The following is an 18747-nucleotide window of genomic DNA, read 5'->3' on the forward strand; positions in this document are numbered from 1 at the left end:
TGGGACATGCCTGGAACACCTCACCCAGGAGGCGCCCAGGGGGCATCCTTGTCAGATGCCCGAACCACCTCAGCTGGCTCCTTTCGATGTGGAGCAGCAGCTGCTCTACTCTGAGCCCCTCCCGGATGGCCGAACTTCTCACCCTATCTCTAAGGGAGAGGCCAGCCACCCTTCGGAGGAAGCTCATTTCTGCCGCTTGTATCCGCGATCTCGTTCTTTCGGTCACTACCCACAGCTCGTGGCCATAGGTGAGGGTAGGGACGTAGATCGACCGGTAAATTGAGAGCTTCGCTTTTACACTCAGCTCCCTCTTCACCACGACGGACCGGTGCAGCGTCCGCATTACTGCAGCTGCAGCCCCAATCCGTCTGTCGATCTCCGGCTCCCTTCTCCCATCACTCGCGAACAAGACCCCGAGATACTTGAACTCCTCCACTTGGGGCAGGAACTCATCCCCGACCCGGAGTGGGCACTCCACCCTTTTCCGGCTGAGAACCATGGCCTCAGATTTGGAGGTGCTGATCCTCATTCCCGCTGCTTCACACTCGGCTGTGAACCGTTCCAGTGCGAGCTGGAGGCCCTCACCCGATGAAGCCAACAGAACCACATCATCTGCAAAAATCAGAGATGAGATTCTGAGGCCACCAAAGCGAAAGCCCTCCGCCACTTGGCTGCGCCTAGAAATCCTGTCCATAAAAATTATGAACAGAACCGGAGACAAAGGGCAGCCCTGGCAGAGCCCATCACCCACCGGGAACGAGTCCGACTTATTGCCGGCAATGCGAACCAAGCTCTTACAACGGTTATATAGGGATCGAATGGCCCGTAGCAATGGGCCAGACACCCCATATTCCCGCAACACCTCCCACAGGACACCCCGGGGACACGGTTGAATGCCTTCTCCAAGTCCACAAAACACATGTAGACTGGTTGGGCAAACTCCCATGCACCCTCAAGTATCCTGGAGAGGATAAAGAGCTGGTCCAGTGTTCCGCGACCAGGACGAAAACCGCATTGTTCCTCCTGTATCCGAGATTCGACTAACGGACGAACTCTCCTTTCCAGCACCCTGGCATAGACTTTCCCAGGGAGGCTGAGGAGTGTGATCCCCCTGTAGTTGGAACACACCCTCCGGTCCCCTTTCTTACAGATGGGGACCACCGAGATACCCCGGTCTGCCAGTCCACAGGTACTGCCCCTGATCTCCACGCAACATTGCAGAGGCGTGTCAACCAGGACAGCCCTACAACGTCCAGAGCCTTCAGGAACTCGGGGCGGACCTCATCAACACCAGGGGCTCTGCCACCAAGGAGTTGTTTAACTGCCTCAGTGACCTCGCCCCCGGAAATTGGCGGGTCATTCCCCTCATCCCCAGACTCTGCTTCCTCCTCGGAAGACGTGTCAGTGGGATTAAGGAGGTCCTTTTTCTTTTTCTAAAGCTTTCATATTACTGTCATGAAAAATGTCAACTTTGTGACATTATATCTATAAGAAGTTAATATGTGAACCTCAAGCCAAATTTGTTTTTCCTTAGCTTTAAGCAAGGTCAGGGAAGAACTGCCAAACTCATCTTCACTGTTGCAGAAGTAGCTTCTAACATAAAGTAAACGGTGCAAGATAAGCCTCAGCAAGCTGTATCTCATAAAAGGACTTGAACTATCTTAGCTGCTGCACTGGTGCAAAGGGAATATTTGCAAACCAACTCTGTTTTTTTAGAGTGTGTCCCCGGCGGCACTGCGCTGGAACGATAATAAAAACTCTGCGTCCCCAGGCTGTATCCATGCTGACCCATTTCTCTGTGTGTCAGGACAGAGAGGATCAACTATTAAGCAGTTACAACTCGGCACAAGGCCCAGAGAGGACCCCGAGGATCAGGTCTGTTCAGTTTAGCTCAGTCTTACTCTGCTCAGGGGACACGAAGACTGAGCTCTCAAGTCAAGCTGAACAAGTATAGCTGAAGGCTTAAATACAGTGTACAGAGGGAGGAGGTAAAGAGATAGTGTTAGTGTTTATACCTGTTTTTCTACTGTTTTTCTTAAAGAATGCATTTCACTCAAGAAAATGAAATTTCATTAAAACTCTTGGTTTTAAAGAAGCCCCTTTAGTTGGATTTACTGAACAGAGTTATGAAAAGCGGTTGCACACTACAGAGTCACTTCTAAGTATGCCCACCCTTAAGGTGCAGGAAGCCGCTGCAGTTTTCTCCTGAACTATAGGTGTCAGCCTTCAGACTGATATAGGAAGAAAAGAAGTCAAAACCAGAAGCACAGACTTGCAAAAGTTTTTCCAAAAAGTTTTCAAACTGTTGCAACACTTCCCACTTTATATCTGCATATCTCTGAGCTTTGTAGTAGAATATCATTAAAATGGCAGCAAAAACCAACACGATGATTCGTGTCTTCAATGCAGCTGCAGCGGCCGCGGCACAACCTGCCAGGTTAGGAAAATCAAGAGGTGCACGACCAGTTGTTCATTGCCTAACGCCAGGCCACAGCGGTTTGCGGTGAACATAAAAACATGCTAAGAAACTTAAAAAGCCATTAGGTAAACCTGCCAAAACATAGCATTTTGGTGATAACATGAATAAATCAAATAAATGTAAACTGTTTCTTAGGATTTATTTAACATGGTTGTATAGAACCACTTGACATAACTTTGATGTAAAATGTTCTATTTATGAACCACAATTCAAATTATTTTAATATTATTTATTCAGAGTGTGTTTGACTTTGTCTGTACTCGAATTGGATTTTATATTTTTTAGCCATTTTTTCTAATCGTATTTGTGTCACACTAATGGAGCTGGATTGAAAGGGGGAAAAAATCACTACTATTAACAGTGATGTCGTATAAGTGCTAAGCTATCATGCAGGTGAAACCAAGGGTGTAAAAAGTGTCAGAGCAAAGACAAACAATGCGTTGCACAAAAGTACAAAAGAGACACTAACCTCAACTTCCTGTGGCGATTAAAAGCAGCAGCGAGGGAGACAAAAGAGAGACATTGTTAGAGACAAAAAAAAGACACTTTTCAGTTTTCATTACAGGCTTCCATTTAACATAGAAAGAGTTTATAACAGTTATGGCAGCAGTTAAACTGTCAGCCCTTAATGCATTCTGATTGCAAATACATGCCTTAGTCTCACTCCTCTCCGGGGACAACATAAGACATTCACAAAGGATTATGAGCGCCTATTAACTGAGGATGATCAGCTGCCACTTCTATGAGCTGGCAGGCGTCCTGAACACTAAGGGCCCATTCTCTGGATGTTTACAAGCAAGTGCCAAAAGCCAGCTTCCTGTAGCTCAGAAGTTATGGATAAGCCATGACATATAGTGTCAACCTTGGAAAAATACAGGCAAATTGGTGGAGGAATCTTCAAAGTCAACAGACGGATGTGATTTAGATGGGAGTTTTTTTTTTTATAGTTGCAGCACACACACGCACAAACACACACACACAGAACATTTACTAAGCGTAGCAGTGACAACACAGACAGATATAGCTTCTGTAAAGTACAACCTTGACTTAAAAGGGGAGTGACTGCTTTCCTTTCATTCCATTTTACCGTCTTGGCTTCGGTCCAAGGGCATTACATATCAATACCCACCACAGCCTTTCCCCGTGTGTTTCATCATTCAGCGCTCTGCTGCGTTTGAAAGAAATATAGCACTGCATGGTTTATTTCAGCAGCTCAACCCTGTAAAATATACCTAATTCACACACCCACAGCCATACCTGTCTACTTAACAGAGCTGTGACAGCATCTTAATATATCACCACGGACATTTTACAGGCCTCACAAGGACAAGCCAAAAAGCCAGCGAAAAGGCTTTAAAAGACTGAGGTAAGAATTCATCACCGGTCCACAGCAGGACTTTAGATTTCACCTCGGAGACAGTTTCTTTACAGTAAATACTTTCCCAGTGGCAGGAAAATGTCCTGGTGCTACATATACGAGAAGCAATATCGCTCTTTGCTATCCTCCAAATGGGCTGAATTTCTGCAGGGAATCATAAGAGGAGAAGAAAAAGAAACTTATAATGTGTCGTGTGAATCGTAAACACCCCCGCTGCTGTATCAAATGACTTTTTTATTCCTTTTTCAGATCTGCATCTTCGCATGACATTTCGAAGGTTATAACTGAATCGTTTAAGTTTCAAGTTGACACTGCGACATAAACCGAGCAGAAATAACTGCTAAGTGTTTAAATTAGGCACGAAATCAGGTTTTGCAAACATGTGGGAAGTGTCCGGGTAGAATATGATTTAAAAAAAAATCTGAAAACAAGTGAACTAAGATTCCAAGACTGTAAAAGCATCACATGTAACAATTAATTAATTATTTTCAAGTCTGCTGCAATTACCCAGCTCACAGTGCTGCCAGGACCAACGGGAGCCCGACATAATGTCCTAAAGGCTGGAGTGCTTATCGTCTCTCAGCAGCAGTGTGACAGCAAGGACACCAAGCTGAGGCTGTCTTTAGTCCTTCACCAAGGTTGAGAGCTAATGCTGTCCCACTGAATCCGAGCCAGGCTGCTGCAGTTCAGAGCGAGCTCAGACGAGAGGGAAGGAGGAGGGGAAAGATCAGGGAGCAAGAGGGTGTGATATTCATGGTGGCGATCCCTTGAGTTATGTGATTCATATCACACAAACCACCTCTTCTGCCATTTGTCAAAAAGGCTGTAATGCAGCCGGTGTAAAACAGAGCCAGGAGGCTAATGGAGCTTGACTATCCAGATGCTGCGACTGCTCCCCCTGGACTGCTCGCCGGTATTAGGCTGACAGCATTTGGCCGCAAGCCTGACTGCGTTCTCCTGAATTAACGTCTACCTCATGTCGCCTGAGCCCGTCTGCTGGGGACATAAATACCACTGCTAACCCTGAACCAGCCAGCCCCAACATCACCAGTGCAAGACAAGTGCACACTCATGTCCTGAGGAATGACACCAAAATCAGTGTGGCTGCTGCAATGGGTAGCATGCATGCACATCCTTGTCCTGAGCTGTGATGCCAAACCATAGAGGGAAGCTGAACTTACTTTGGCAGGATATTGGGATATAAAAAGCATAAAAAAACATAAGTTTGGATGTTTGAAAATGTGACGTGCATGCAACATTTGCAGAATGGCTAGTGTTAGGAGTGTCCGTAGTCACCCTACTTTCAACAAATGTGAAATGATAAACAAATATGTGATTTCATGTGATTAAAATAGTCATACGGCACCAAGAAAGTGGCATCGGGTCATGTGATGACATTACCAGCCACAAGAATGGCATCTGGAGGCTGTAGGACAATGGCTGCATCGGCGTTCGTTAAGCTAATGAAGAAAAACAGCTTCAACAAACATCTATCCAGCTTTTTAACCAGTTATAGGTTGTAGTAGGGCTGGAGCCAGTCCCAGATGTACACCCCAGACAGGTCGCCTGTCCATCACAGGGCTGCTTCACCAAACATATTAATCCTAAAATAAAAATGGCACCAAATTTCGAGGAGAAAGAGCTTGCCAGAACAGAACTGTCAGAGAGTGTGAAAACGAGAGAATCTCTCCCCAAGAAAGCTACAAAGCAAAGCTAACAGACTGCGAATGTCATAGGATTTATTTAGATAAATGGTTAACTGTACTCCACCTTCATAAAAATAACCTCTTGCACATTGCTAATCCAACACTTTTACTCTGAATTGATCCAGAGTTTTATTGCTGACCTTTAAAGCTCAAACATGTCTGTGATATCTCAGCTTTTTGGGCTTACAGGAATAGGCAGTCACAGCTAGCAAGCTCTGAGTGGTGTGAATCGTTTTGAGTCTTTGCTTATGGGATTAACATGTCTTAAAATGTGTACTTCGTGATTTAAGATGGGTATCTTTGGCAAAGTAGATTTCATGGCTCATAGCTGAGGAAGAAAAAAAGGCCACTGGATTACCATCAGACACTCAGTGTTGTGTAATTGATATCGTAAAAAGAGATTTAGAGCCATCTGTAAAGTTCACGCAAGTCGAGTGTCTGCGGTCAAGTGCAATTCAGTGGCAAACCCTACAGCCTTGACACTTTTAACACAGACTACATACTGCGCAGTAATCCAAAAATGACGAGAGTATTTATGTTCAAATAGAAGATTTATTAAAAAGGAAGGCAGGTTTGTGGGCTCTAAGTGAGAGATCTTAGCATCTATTCTACACCACTGCAAAGATCCATCATGGTGCATGCATATTGCTTGCTCCATCGCTGCAGCTCATCTGCATGTAATTGACATTGATGGTACAGTCTGGCCAGACTGGAAATCAAGTGGTCCTGCAAAAATCTAAAAATCCCATCAATCAGCATGTTTATCGCTAACTATATTTACTTTTGATTTATTTAGATCCAGATGCAACACTTTACACATCAACAGTAAACAAGTCTCAGCGCCGCCTTCTGCCGAAGTCTGCCGCCGTTCATTCAGAAACAGACACACTGATCAGGAATTTTTAGTTAGGAAGTTCTGCTTTCCAGGTGAAATCCCTCACTCTCAGGGCAATAACTGCATGCTACATCCTCCACAGTATTCCTTATTGGTATTCTGAAGATGATATTTGCAGTGAAGACATCACTTAAGCAGCAGGATATGAGTTAGAGGTTAAATGATGACTTGGACATTTTGCATTTCCCCCACTTGTCATTTATCCAGCTTCATGAAGTCATTTACTCTGCCGCCGACTGGATAAACACAGGCTGATGGATGGACTAGTGATCTGGCTCATGTCTGTAATGAACGAAGAACTACAAGAGGCTCTCCTCAGCTGATTGCTCCACACTGTGCTGGAGCTGTGTCATCCCATCAGATCACTCAGTCTTCGCCGCCTAGCTGACTGGCAGGACATTGTCGGCTCGTCATTCCTCCAGCTATCTTTTGCACGGTAATGTGCTTTGCCTGATTAATGTAGCCGAATTAGCTATGTCTCCTTACCTACTTTAAATTGCAGCAAAAGGGCACTCAGGCGGAGGCTTTCGTAATTTTACATTCCACCCTCCGTGTCTCTGTAGTTACCGGGGAGCAGCGGGAGTGTATCTTGCCTTTGCCATGTCATTATGGCGCCTTGAATCAGCACGCTGGGGCCTAAGTGGTGGAGGTAATGTCTCGTTCTGTTTGTACCCTGCCGTCTTTTAGAATGACAGAGAAATGAGCGAGACACTAATGGTGAAGACCCACCACAGACTGAAACACTTAGAAATGCATTAGAGTGTTCAAAAATGACGCTGTGAGCCTTACGGCCCGAACCCATCGACTTTAGAGTGGCAAAACATTCCGTTTTCACTTAAACATGCAGCAGAAATCACAAGGCAACAGCTAAGTACATATTTTCACATCCCCTCTGATCCCACATGGCAACTTATGTGGTTTTAAATGCAACAACTCCTCAAATCACTTTCACTTTGGCAGACCCTTACATGATCTTTGGTTGCATTACAGTTTGTTTAGGGTGATTACATACCGTCTACTCTATGAAAGAAGCATGAGATTTTTCATCACACTCCAAAGACAAAAATAAGAAATCCACAGAGAAAAATGGGGGGGGGGGGGTGTCTTGATTGCGGCAAAATACCAGGGCATTATGGGATTAAGTCGCAGCCCAGCAACACAGAGCTGGATCAAATTGATCATCTGAGCCGGAGTGCTCGGGGGGCCTGCAGGCGAAGGACGCGTATTGTTTCACAAGGTAAGACGCCTGCCTGCAATGCAGTACAGTACAGAGCACAATCTGCAGCCATCTCTACACACTGAAGGGCACGTCTCTTTTCCCGAGCCACAAAAAAAAAAAAAGGCAAGTGCCAAGCGTGCATCCATCTGAAACGCTCGGCACGGTGCTGCTGAAATGCAGAAGTAATAAGGATGAGTGAGGAGAGGAGATCAGCTCGTGCAGATGAATGCAGATAATTTAACCAACCGGCAAAAACATTTTCTAGTTTATTTATAGCAAAAATAAAGGAGACTTATTTCAACCCTGAAACAAAAGTCTGAAAAACATTAAGAGCTTCTCCCGTCGGCTAATAAGATGAAAATTTCAGGAAGTTGCATCACAGAAATAAACCTTTTCTTCTCAGGAGCCCTCTAGCTGTGGTCTCAAATCACTGATGAAGTGACACATCAAACACTGGTCAGGCTCGGTTTTCTGCAGTAGAGGCTCCATGGTTGAATCAAGGCACTGCATGCTCTGAGAGATGCAGTAATTGGAGAGGAGGAGGAGAGCACAGATGCAGGAAAATGGATTCTGTTGGGCCCCACTGCTGAGCCAAGCAGAACCCCAGAACAGTCTCTGCATCATCTTATCGCTCCTTCCACCCCATTTGCAAAACAAAGAAGCAGAAAGAGAAGAGGCGAGCCTTCAGGTTGAGCTCCACACACATATGCCCCAGGGAGCTTGCAGCTTATGCAGGGCCGTCTTTCCTGTGCTGAGCTATGCTGCTTCTGCATACAATATTAGCAGAAAAAACCCATAATAAGACGAGCTGAAGCATGCGGCTCCACAGAGACCAAAATATCTAAAGCCAGTGAGCTATTTTCACTTTGTAGTAGGTAGACTCATCGGTATTGATTGGCAAACACAAAAAGTTATCAGCATACATAAACAGATGAATGAGCTTAAATCTTGTTTGGTCCTGGCACCCTAACTTTACCACGGGAGCTTAAATCAATATTGGATGTGGGGGAGGCTAAGAAAATAAATTCCATGCCAATAAACTCTGAAAACCCGACTTTTTTGTCTGGAGGAATAAAACATGCCTTGCAGCTTTCACTACTTAAAATACAAGCTTTTCATTGATTTGGACATTTTCAAGGATTAAGCAACAGTTTTGAGGAGAAAATTCAACACTGCGTCTTTTAGTTTAATCCTCGGAAATTGTATGATATGCATTTCCAGATACAGTATCTCTCTTTATGTCCCAGAAGATTTTTTTTAAAGTGTATTATCAGTAGAAGAATTACTATTCCAAAGACTCCATGACTTTCTCTATCATTTACAGTGTTTTTACAGTAGTTTACTTGAAATACTTTTTTAGTCTTAAGTTAATATATCAAACTGCTTTTTCCTGGCTGTCTAAACATATTCACTCTTGCTTTAGAGGTTAGGTTAAAGTACAATCCAGGGAGGTAAGTGAGCAATGCTGTTTAGCCTTTAAAAAATATGTGAAAAAATGAAAATTCCATAGGAAAAGTAGCCCATCTACAACAATCTCCACAGCTGTGTCTATTCTGTGCATGCATGTGATCATTTTTCATCACTATTAGTACTGGCTGTGGTTTGTTGGCTTGCTGACTACCTTAATCCAACCTGCAGGACCTGAACAACCATCAGTGACCACAAAGCAGAATAATCTGAATTTAAGCTGGTAACATTAGTGCTGACTCAGAGGTTTTGAGCCAGGTTAACACGCTCACGAGCATGCCAAAAGTGTATTGACGTGCAGATGAAAATAGACTTCAATAAACAGCTGTTACAAGCTACAGCGCTCAGGTGTTTTAGGAGTGAAATGATGGAATGCTATCTTGTTTTAGAAGATTTATGTCTTTAAAACAAACCAGTGGGATTGGAGCTGAGTGAAACAGACTGACTAGGAAAGTCAGAATGTAAGAAGAGGCAAACAAACATTTTTGCACACAGAAAAAAAAATACCGACATAATTTTCTTTTACTTGGACGGATATGCAGTAGCCAAAAATCTGTGTAAAGCTTTTTTTTTATGCTGTACTGAGCAGCTGTGCAATCATTTGAGTGGACTGTAATGCACTGTCAGCATGTGTGTTCTGCAAACCTCTAAGAAAACTGTGATTACAATATACTTTTTATTACCATCTATCTTTGCCTGTGATTATTACTTTATTTGCTGTCTCCGAATTTTTAACAACTGTGCCTTCCGTTTGAAATAATTTGGGTCCGCTGACAAGTATGCTGAAGCTGCAGAACTCTTTTATAACTCTAAGTTTACAAATCAGCAGCATGGTTAAGAGAAGATAATTATGATAAGCATTCCTGTTGAAATGCCACGGGGATCTGCAGGGGTAGCTAAGTTAAATATGCTAGCTGGCTGATTACATTTAATTCCCCCCATCTGCCATGGCAATGAGAACAAATTGGGTTGTTGGGGCTGCTGATAGTACTAATCTCTGCAATGGCAATGGGATATTACAGTAAAACAGGAAGGCACATTGAGATGTCGCGTTATGGCTGTAGGAAGGACTACATCACGCTATAAATGAGATTCTGCTGGGTTCTTTCAACTGAGAAAAAAGCTATTAGTGCTTTAGCTCATTTCTCTATCCCTGCTATATGATTTGCTTGATTAAGGTAATTTCATTATGACTTTGTAGTGTATATCTATTACCCCGCCAACTCAATGAATTAACAGTCTCTGTCTTTCTCACACACACCAACAAATACATCTTCCAAAAGCCACACATACTAAATACAGCTTGAATATAGAAGGGATCGTAGGCCTTGCAAGCATGTCCTTGACACCTCTCTGTGGCTCGGCTCTCTTTGCTCCCCAGTATGGCTCCGGGGCAGTCAACCCCATCTCGTCCAACATGAAAATAAAACATACTCAAGACAGCAAAAGAAGCAGATTCTCTCCAGGCAAGAGCATGTCCTCTACGTTTTTGTAGCTGCCTGGCCTAATTGTAAAATACTTGCCCTGCTGTTTCAACAGTGAATTATTTGTGGCCTAAAGCAAAGAATCTATCAATGCCAGGTTGAACCTGAGAACCTTGCATTATTACACCCATTGTTACTGAACATAAGCAATACAGCTGTGTTTGCTTGGAGCATGTGTTTAGTGCAGCATGGACCTAGGCAATTCATAACAATAATGGGGTGGCCCCAAACACACATCTATAAAAATATATTAACAAAAAAAAACACCGTAGGCAGACCTAAATATATTCAGGACAACACTTTTCAGTAGCCCTAATGTATTTTTTCCTATCTAATGTATGCACTGTTATTTGTGTAGGCTTTTTTTTCCCCAGGTTTAGTACAATACACAGAAATAACAGGTCCCACTACTGCATTCTTACTGGAGAGTGTTTTCAGCAGGTGAAGCGATCCAAAGTGTTTACATTGTGTACAATAAGATTTGTTCAGATAAACAGAGAGGGATCTTATTGTAGTTTACTGGCGGATGAACTTCCCGGAGACAAATGCCAACCTCATCATTTATTTTGTCTGCGAGGACATGCATTATATTTTATTTGTCCAGCTTTTATACGGCTAGTGTTTAAAGCTATTATACAATTCAAAGTGAGCGGCCACAGTGAGTGTGTTTTTAAATAGACAGTAAACTGGTTATCATGTGATCTAAAGTACAGACAGTCTTTGGGATATTGGATCTGTGGTATTTTAATCCTTGTATGTATTATTAACTAGTAATAACTAGTAGCCCGGCTATAATTATTGTAGTTTTACATTTTCCCATCTGACACTTGACTCTAGTTGTGGTTGTCAAGATAGGTGGAAGTGAGAAATATAGAAAAGCATGCAAAAGTATATTACTTCCATTCTCTGGCTATAGGGGAACAGCTATAAAATGAAATATTAAGTAACACCAGATTGTACTTACTGAAAACAAAGACATGACAACCACCTGTTAGTACAACTAACTGTAACAAAAACAAATTACTTGCCAGATAATTCAGACAAAAACACTCCAAAAAGGCGTAAACAACCCAAATGCATTCAAGAAGTGTGACTCAAACTACCTGAAGTGCCATTTGGCAGACAGCTAGATACTATAGCCGCCTGTATCAGTATTCGTCTGTCATTTAAAGCATCAACACCATTAATCCAGCCTTAATACAATTTAAATGAGATTCATACAAAACAAAATAGTCAGCAAAAGAGAAAACAAATGTGTTGCTAAGCTGTAAACCTTTTTAATTTCTGCTTCAAGCTGTGAATTTTAACGTGTGATTCGGAAGCTAGTTTCCAGTGAATATGTGAGGAACTGCATTTTTTCTACTTGAACTCTGGCTGTATTTTTTCAGTTACTGAGACTCCTGTTTGTTGAAAGTGTAAAATTAATAATACTCATGTCCCTGAAAACATGAGTCAATGGGTTTTAGTGAATTGAGATCTTGCAAAAAGCACTGAAGTGTCAATTATCTTTTTCCAAACTAAAGATATAACTGAATAAAAATGATCTCTGGGGAGGATCTCACATTAGATACACATTGAACAAAAACACAGCCATTTCCATCAGAAACAAATTACCTGTTAAAATCATGCAGGGTCTAGTTTTGATTTTCTTTTCTTTTTAAATTTGTTTCCCTTTGTTGCTTAATTTTAAGTTTTCCTTTTTGCTTGTGATCCTGGCTACCAGCATAGCTGCAGGGATGGCAATGTTATGCTCAAGGACTCATAGTTGGTCCACAGCTCAGATATATGGAGTCAATTTTTGTGAGCAATTACAGATTCCTGATGATTATTAAACAGATTAAACAGTTTGGAGTAATAATTATTGGATAGATTGCCATCAAATTTAGGAAAAACTTCATTCTCCCCTTGTGAAAAGCAATAGTGACTTTTCATAATCATTATTATTATTAATATTATTATTATTATTATTATTATTATTATTAACTCTATGATTTTTCCCAGACTTTCACATTTTGCTATAGACTCGAGAAAAGCAGTGGTATCAGACTTTTTCTTCTTCTTCTTCTTTTGGCTAAAAATTGATCATTGGTTGAATTTTGGGTGTGCCGCCCTGCCTGCCATGAGAGAAGACAGACACACAAGCAGAGTGGCAGCATTCGTCGCTCTGTGAGCAGCAGGCATAGAGGAGCTTCACCAGTACAGAGACAACTCTCAGGCAGATGCCACTATAAATAATGCATGAACAATAGAGCCAGCAGAAGAACCTTGGAACAACTAATTATTCAGCCCGACATTTCAGCAACTCACAGCGAAGTTAATAGCTAAAAAAGATGGAATTCAGGCCATGATCGCTGCTGATGTGAGTTAACACTGACGTTGTAGGAACAGCCAAGCTCCATTATGAGTCGCATTAATCTACACCTAACACAACAAGTTGCTTTCTCTTGCTCATACTAAAACAAAACTAAAATGCATGTTTGGACTGTTCAGAAGATCTTTATGAAAAAGCAAATGTCTTTCTCTTGCTACCCAGTGATAAGTGCTCCTCCATAAGAGCAACTACAAAAAAAGCACTCTTTCCACTCAATTAAGAATCACCAACGGTGGTGCTCCTCCTACTATGAGTCGAATCTGAGTAGCCCCAAACACTCGCAGCAAACCTCGGCACCGGTAAAAGACATGCATGGTAATCACAAGAGGACAAAAAGGCATCTCATTCCACCACTTCTGCCATTTTGATCTCATTAGTGTGCAACGAGAAAAAAAACACAGATAGCTGATGTGATAGGCTGATCAGATTCACAGCAGAGGAAATACGGATAACTATTAGCTCGTTTAACGTTTATGGTTTGTCTCATCTTAATTTTCAACCCTCGCTCTGTCGTTCACTTTTAACTGGAAATAGGCCTCATTATCATATTTCCAGCAATTGCATACTGTTTTCTTCCTCTAATTTTTCATATCCGTAATTACATTGGCTGTTAGCGCAGGAGCATAAATCCTGTGGGAGGCTAATAAATGGCTGAGGTTGATGACAGGAGCAGAAAAAACCCACAGCTGGCAGTGTGTCTTTGAGCTAAGTAAAGGAGCTCAGTGTCATGATGAAACAGCATCATGTTTGCCGTTCATACGCAGAAAAAACAGGGTGAGCCCTGGACTTGCATTTATCAGAACCCTCACTTTGGAGCTGTGCTGATGTAGGATCAGCGGCCGGCTCATCGGCTTCGCAGAATGACTTTAATCTGTGAATGAAGCATTAGTTTGTTTGCTGCAGCACAATTAGTAGTCAAACACTGGTTTTCACAAGCCATTAGTGACTCCAGAGGGATTATGCTAGGCAGCACCACCTTAGCTTTGTTGCGGCCTGTCACAAAATAGATAAAGATAAATATGAAGACTTGGCCCATGGCCAGATCCAGCTGCTAAATGGGCAAATCTGGCTCAGTGGACAGTAATGTGTGAGCGTTGACGAGAAGCAAGCATTGTGTCGCAGAACATTATGAGCGTTTTCGCACCTGTGCTGTTTAGTCGGTTTAAATCAAACTCTGTGGACGTGTAATCGCACTTCGAACGTGAACAAACTACAGTTTGGCTGGCTGTCGAGATTTATTCTGACCCCTCACATGTGTTATACTCTGAGTTTGCATTGATAAACTCTGGGAGGAGGTACAGGGTGCCCTTATTTATGTATAACCGCCATAAATATTGTTTTGCTTCTCTGTCAGTTAAACTGATAAATGATCAGCTTGTGACTGAATGACAGAGAAGGGGAGAGGTGTTTGAGGTTAATTGTTTTTTAAATTATTCATTAATTGTTACTTATTCCAAGGTCTGTGTGTCCATTTAGGGTTTTTGTCTTCATTTGTGTCGATGTTTGAGTTTCTAGATGCTGCAGATGTCGTAGTCCTTCAGTCCTCCTGGTACTCCTGCCAATTTTTATCACTCTCCACCTCTCTCTCTGCTTGTGTGTGTGTATGTGTTGTGAATGGTATGGTAGGATAATTGAGAGAATCTCCCACTAAACATCAGGTTGGCATATTTTCTATTTCAATTATTGGATGCTTTTGTGTTTTTGTGTGAGATAGAGGCCACACCTATGTGGGAGTGGAGATTTCATTCTAGTCCAGCTGCCAGCTATTTGGAGTTAGTTGATTAGTGATGATTTCAGCCCTTTTCTATAAAGGGTAGAGAAAACAGGAAGGAACGGTGTGTGTTGTAACACATTACCTTTTAGAAGCAGGATCCTCTTGGTCCCCACTCTCCGACATGGCAACATGACATCAACTCACCTGCTCCTTATCTGGTGATCAGTCGGCTCCCTTCAAATACTGAGGACATCCCATCAGTCGGTGCTTGAGCATTAAACGAATCACAGTCCGTGTGTACGCACCTCTCACCATTCTCTCTTCTGTCCAGGAGCCTGCACTGTTTTCCTTGAGGAGGATTTGTGCATTTGAGTTGGAAAGAGAGAAGGCTATTTTGCTATCGAGTCTAAAGATGAAGTGGAATCTATCGGACAGTCGGCTAGGATACTGTACATAGAGACCCTGGATGTTTTCCCTTTTTTAAAATACAATGTAAATAGTTTTTTTTCACATCACTGTCAATAAATTGACCAATCTGCATTCTGGGTCTTTGATTGAGTCCTGCCTGCTCTCAGAGTATGACAGCAGCTGCCTGATACAGAATGATTTTCACCTATGGACGACAATAAAGTTATCTTATTTTAAAAGGCTACAAATGTACAAAATCATCAACTGATTCAGACTAGATTAAACAAAGTTGGGGGGGAAACACCATAAGAGTGGGTCATAAGCTAATTGTTCCTGATCAGCCCTTTGAATCTTAATCACATGGAGTAAAGTAGTTAACCCAAGAAGCTATGCAACAGCTATTTAATTTATTGCAGGAGACTGCCTGAATATGGAATAAAACAAGTATTAGTTTATGCAGTGCAAAAAGTAACGCTCAGCCACAACCCCAGGAGATTTACTGATCTTATTGCTAACCAGCTGATGGCTCATATCATACCCTTTTAGGCATCCTGTTTGTAAATCTCATATGTGGCAAGCTATTCAAGTTGCTTTGCCTGGTCTACATTTGCTGCCCACCTGCAAACCGCTTTGCGACCCTCCGACTGCAAAACATTTGCCACCATTGCTCCAAAAGGGAAGACGGCATGTATAATGTGCTGATTATTTTTTTCAGTTTGATTAGTTGATTGATTAATTGTTTGGTTTATTAAGTCTCATAAAGGCACTTTTGAAGTCTAATCAAATGTCAAATGAACAGCTTGAATCAAACTAATTGTGTGGATTAAAACTTGAGCTTGAAACTTGTAACTAACAAACACACTGCCAGGTATGTCAGACGAACCATCACTTGAGCTCATTGCATGTCTACATCTAAACACACTGCATTTATAAATAATAAACAGATTTTTAATAATAAAAGAAATTATTTTTGCTGCCCTGAAGCTCGAGCTGGTTCGGTTTATAAAACACTGTTGTTCTCCCTTTCTACAGGCATTCCTTAATGAATATTGAAAATGTAGATTTAAGCACGCTGAGAGGCTTGGGTAAAATTGGAGTAGCACTTGCAGTTATCTAATTATTGCTCTTATCACTATAGTAAATCAAATGAATTCCTAGCCAACAATAAGGCTAATGATCCCTCATATTTTTCTTCACTGTGACCACCTCAATAACCAAAAGAACCGAAGAGCTGTTTACCTAAAAAAATATGTGGCAATTTAGCCTCATTAAAAACAAAGCTGGCAGTAGAGCAGGTGCAAACTTTAAACAGCCCTCTGTGGTTGGCTGAAAGGCTGCATGGCTACTTAATGAGGTCCCTCTCTGCACTGCTCAGAGAGATGTAAGGAATCTGGCTGGGAATGAACAGCGCAGTATTGTTCACGCGAGTGATGGCCTGAGCTCCCACTGAGCAGATTCATCCGAATGCACCAGAATGCAAAGTGAAACTTGTGTTGCGATGAAGAAATACGACAAGTGCTCAAAGACTTCTTTTTTTTTAATCGAAGCTGTGGGCTAATTAAGCTGTGCGCCGTCATTTGCAACCTGTTCTCCTGCTTTGTGTGGCTGAATTTGTGCGAATCTGAGGGCAGGGGAGATTTGATATCTTGACACCAGCAGGATGTCATGATTACAGCTTCGACATTGACGCCTGTCATAAAGGAGCTTGTATAACATCCTGTGTATACCTTCTACATCTGCTGCTCTTATTGTTCTTCCTTTCAACGTTTCCTCATTATATCCCCATGCTGGTCCAATTGAAACACCACCCACCACTTGGTTTATAAAGCCCACATGGTGACCCCCGTCCTCCCCACTCTGTTTCATTTTATTTCGATGCAGGAATGAATATTCCTGTTTGCTGTTTTCACACCTCCTGTTTGCCAAGACAGCTAGTAAACAAATACAGCCCCTTCGCATTTCAGATGGTACGTCTTAGTGCCCGACAGAGCAGAGAATAGTCTCCTCTGAGTAGAACCAAGCCAACTTGGCTGCTTACAGTATCTCCTCCTGTGCTGTGGTTGAATTTACCTTCTTTTTTTTTCTTTTTTTTTGGATGAGGTGCCTCTATACAAATGTATGAAGAGGGTTGAATGAGCAAGGGCTCAAGCCATCCCTATGCGATTATGCACACCCCCATCTGCTAAGAGCTTAGCTAAGAAATAGCCATGGTCAGCAACAATAGGAGGGCCCTAAGTGTACCAAGAAAATATCCCCACATCATTACACTACCACCAGCAACCTGAACTGTGCCATCCAAATTAACTCATCAGACCAAGCAACCTTTTTCCAATTTTCTCCTATTGACCAATTCTGGTGAGCCCATGTGAACTGTACCCTTCCTCTCAGTTATAGGCAGTCTGGCTATTTTCTTCTAAGCTGTCGCCGCAACAAGAAAACTGCTGCTCATTGGATCTTTTTTTTCCCAGATCATTCTCTGTAATCCCCAGAGATTGTTGTGTGGGAAAATCCCAGGAGTGGAAATACTCAGACCAGCCTGTCAGCCACCAACAGCCATGCTACATTTAAAGCTGCTTAAATCACCTTTCTTACCCTGTTTGAACATGTTGGCCATGGTTATTTTCCTAAATGATTTGACTGTTGAGTTGTTGCCATGTGTTTGGATTACTAGATAACTTTATTAACGAGCAGTTGAACATATATACCTAATAAAGTGACCGCTGAATGTGTAAGTGAATGTTGATGAAGACTAGCTGCTTAAACAACTAAATGACTGAATTATTCAGGAATCATTAAGGAAGCATTCCACTAATTTTATTCTGTTTTCTATTTTTCAGTTTGCTCAACATTCTACTTGGATTGTTCCACTGAGGATTTGGCAAAAGGGATGTTTGTATATTTAAATAATAATGACAATGAAGTAAAGAAAAAAACAAAACAAAAATAGGATTGAGAATTTTTATCATCGAGTCTTTAATTTAATTACACCCAAATTGTCATGGTCCCTGTGCCTCACCAGCTGATTCTGTATTAGGCAACGTGTTTTCTCTCTCTCTCTCTCTCTCCTGCCGGGGCGATGCTCATTATGGGCTCCCGCCCCTGGCCCACGCACCTGCTGCCGATCGGGATAATCACAAGGCCGATTTAAGACAGCAGCACTGTGTCACTCGTCGCTGGATCGTTGAGTTATCAGCATCTATCCCGGACCTTTCCCTGCCTGCCTGTCATCCCGTGGACGAGTGAGTGGATGGTGTTTCCCCAGTGTGGGGAGTGAAGAGAGAGAGCCTTTGGAGGACGTCAGATTCCCGTCTTTTCCCTCACATACCCCGGAACCCTGGACCCCCCTCCCCTCCCTCCAGCACTTTGTAAATAGCATCACCTGGTGTCGTTGTGTAAATAAAATCTGTAAATCCTGTAAGGAGTCCCGTTCTGCGCCTGAGTCCGTTAACTGAAACCTGACAGAACGATCCAGCCATCATGGACTCAGCAGGTCGGGACCCAGCCGCTCAGGACCCTGTCGCTCAGGCACTCATCGCTCAGGGAGCTGCTCTGGTTCGACATGAGCAAATGCTCGAGCGGCTCCACCACGAAATGGCGGCGCTTACGCAGGCGGTCGCTCGCTTAAC

Source organism: Rhamphochromis longiceps, linkage group LG8 (assembly GCF_057381845.1).
Source record: "Rhamphochromis longiceps isolate RC_006_pf linkage group LG8, R_longiceps_female_GT1.1, whole genome shotgun sequence".
Classification (NCBI taxonomy): Eukaryota; Metazoa; Chordata; class Actinopteri; order Cichliformes; family Cichlidae; genus Rhamphochromis; species Rhamphochromis longiceps.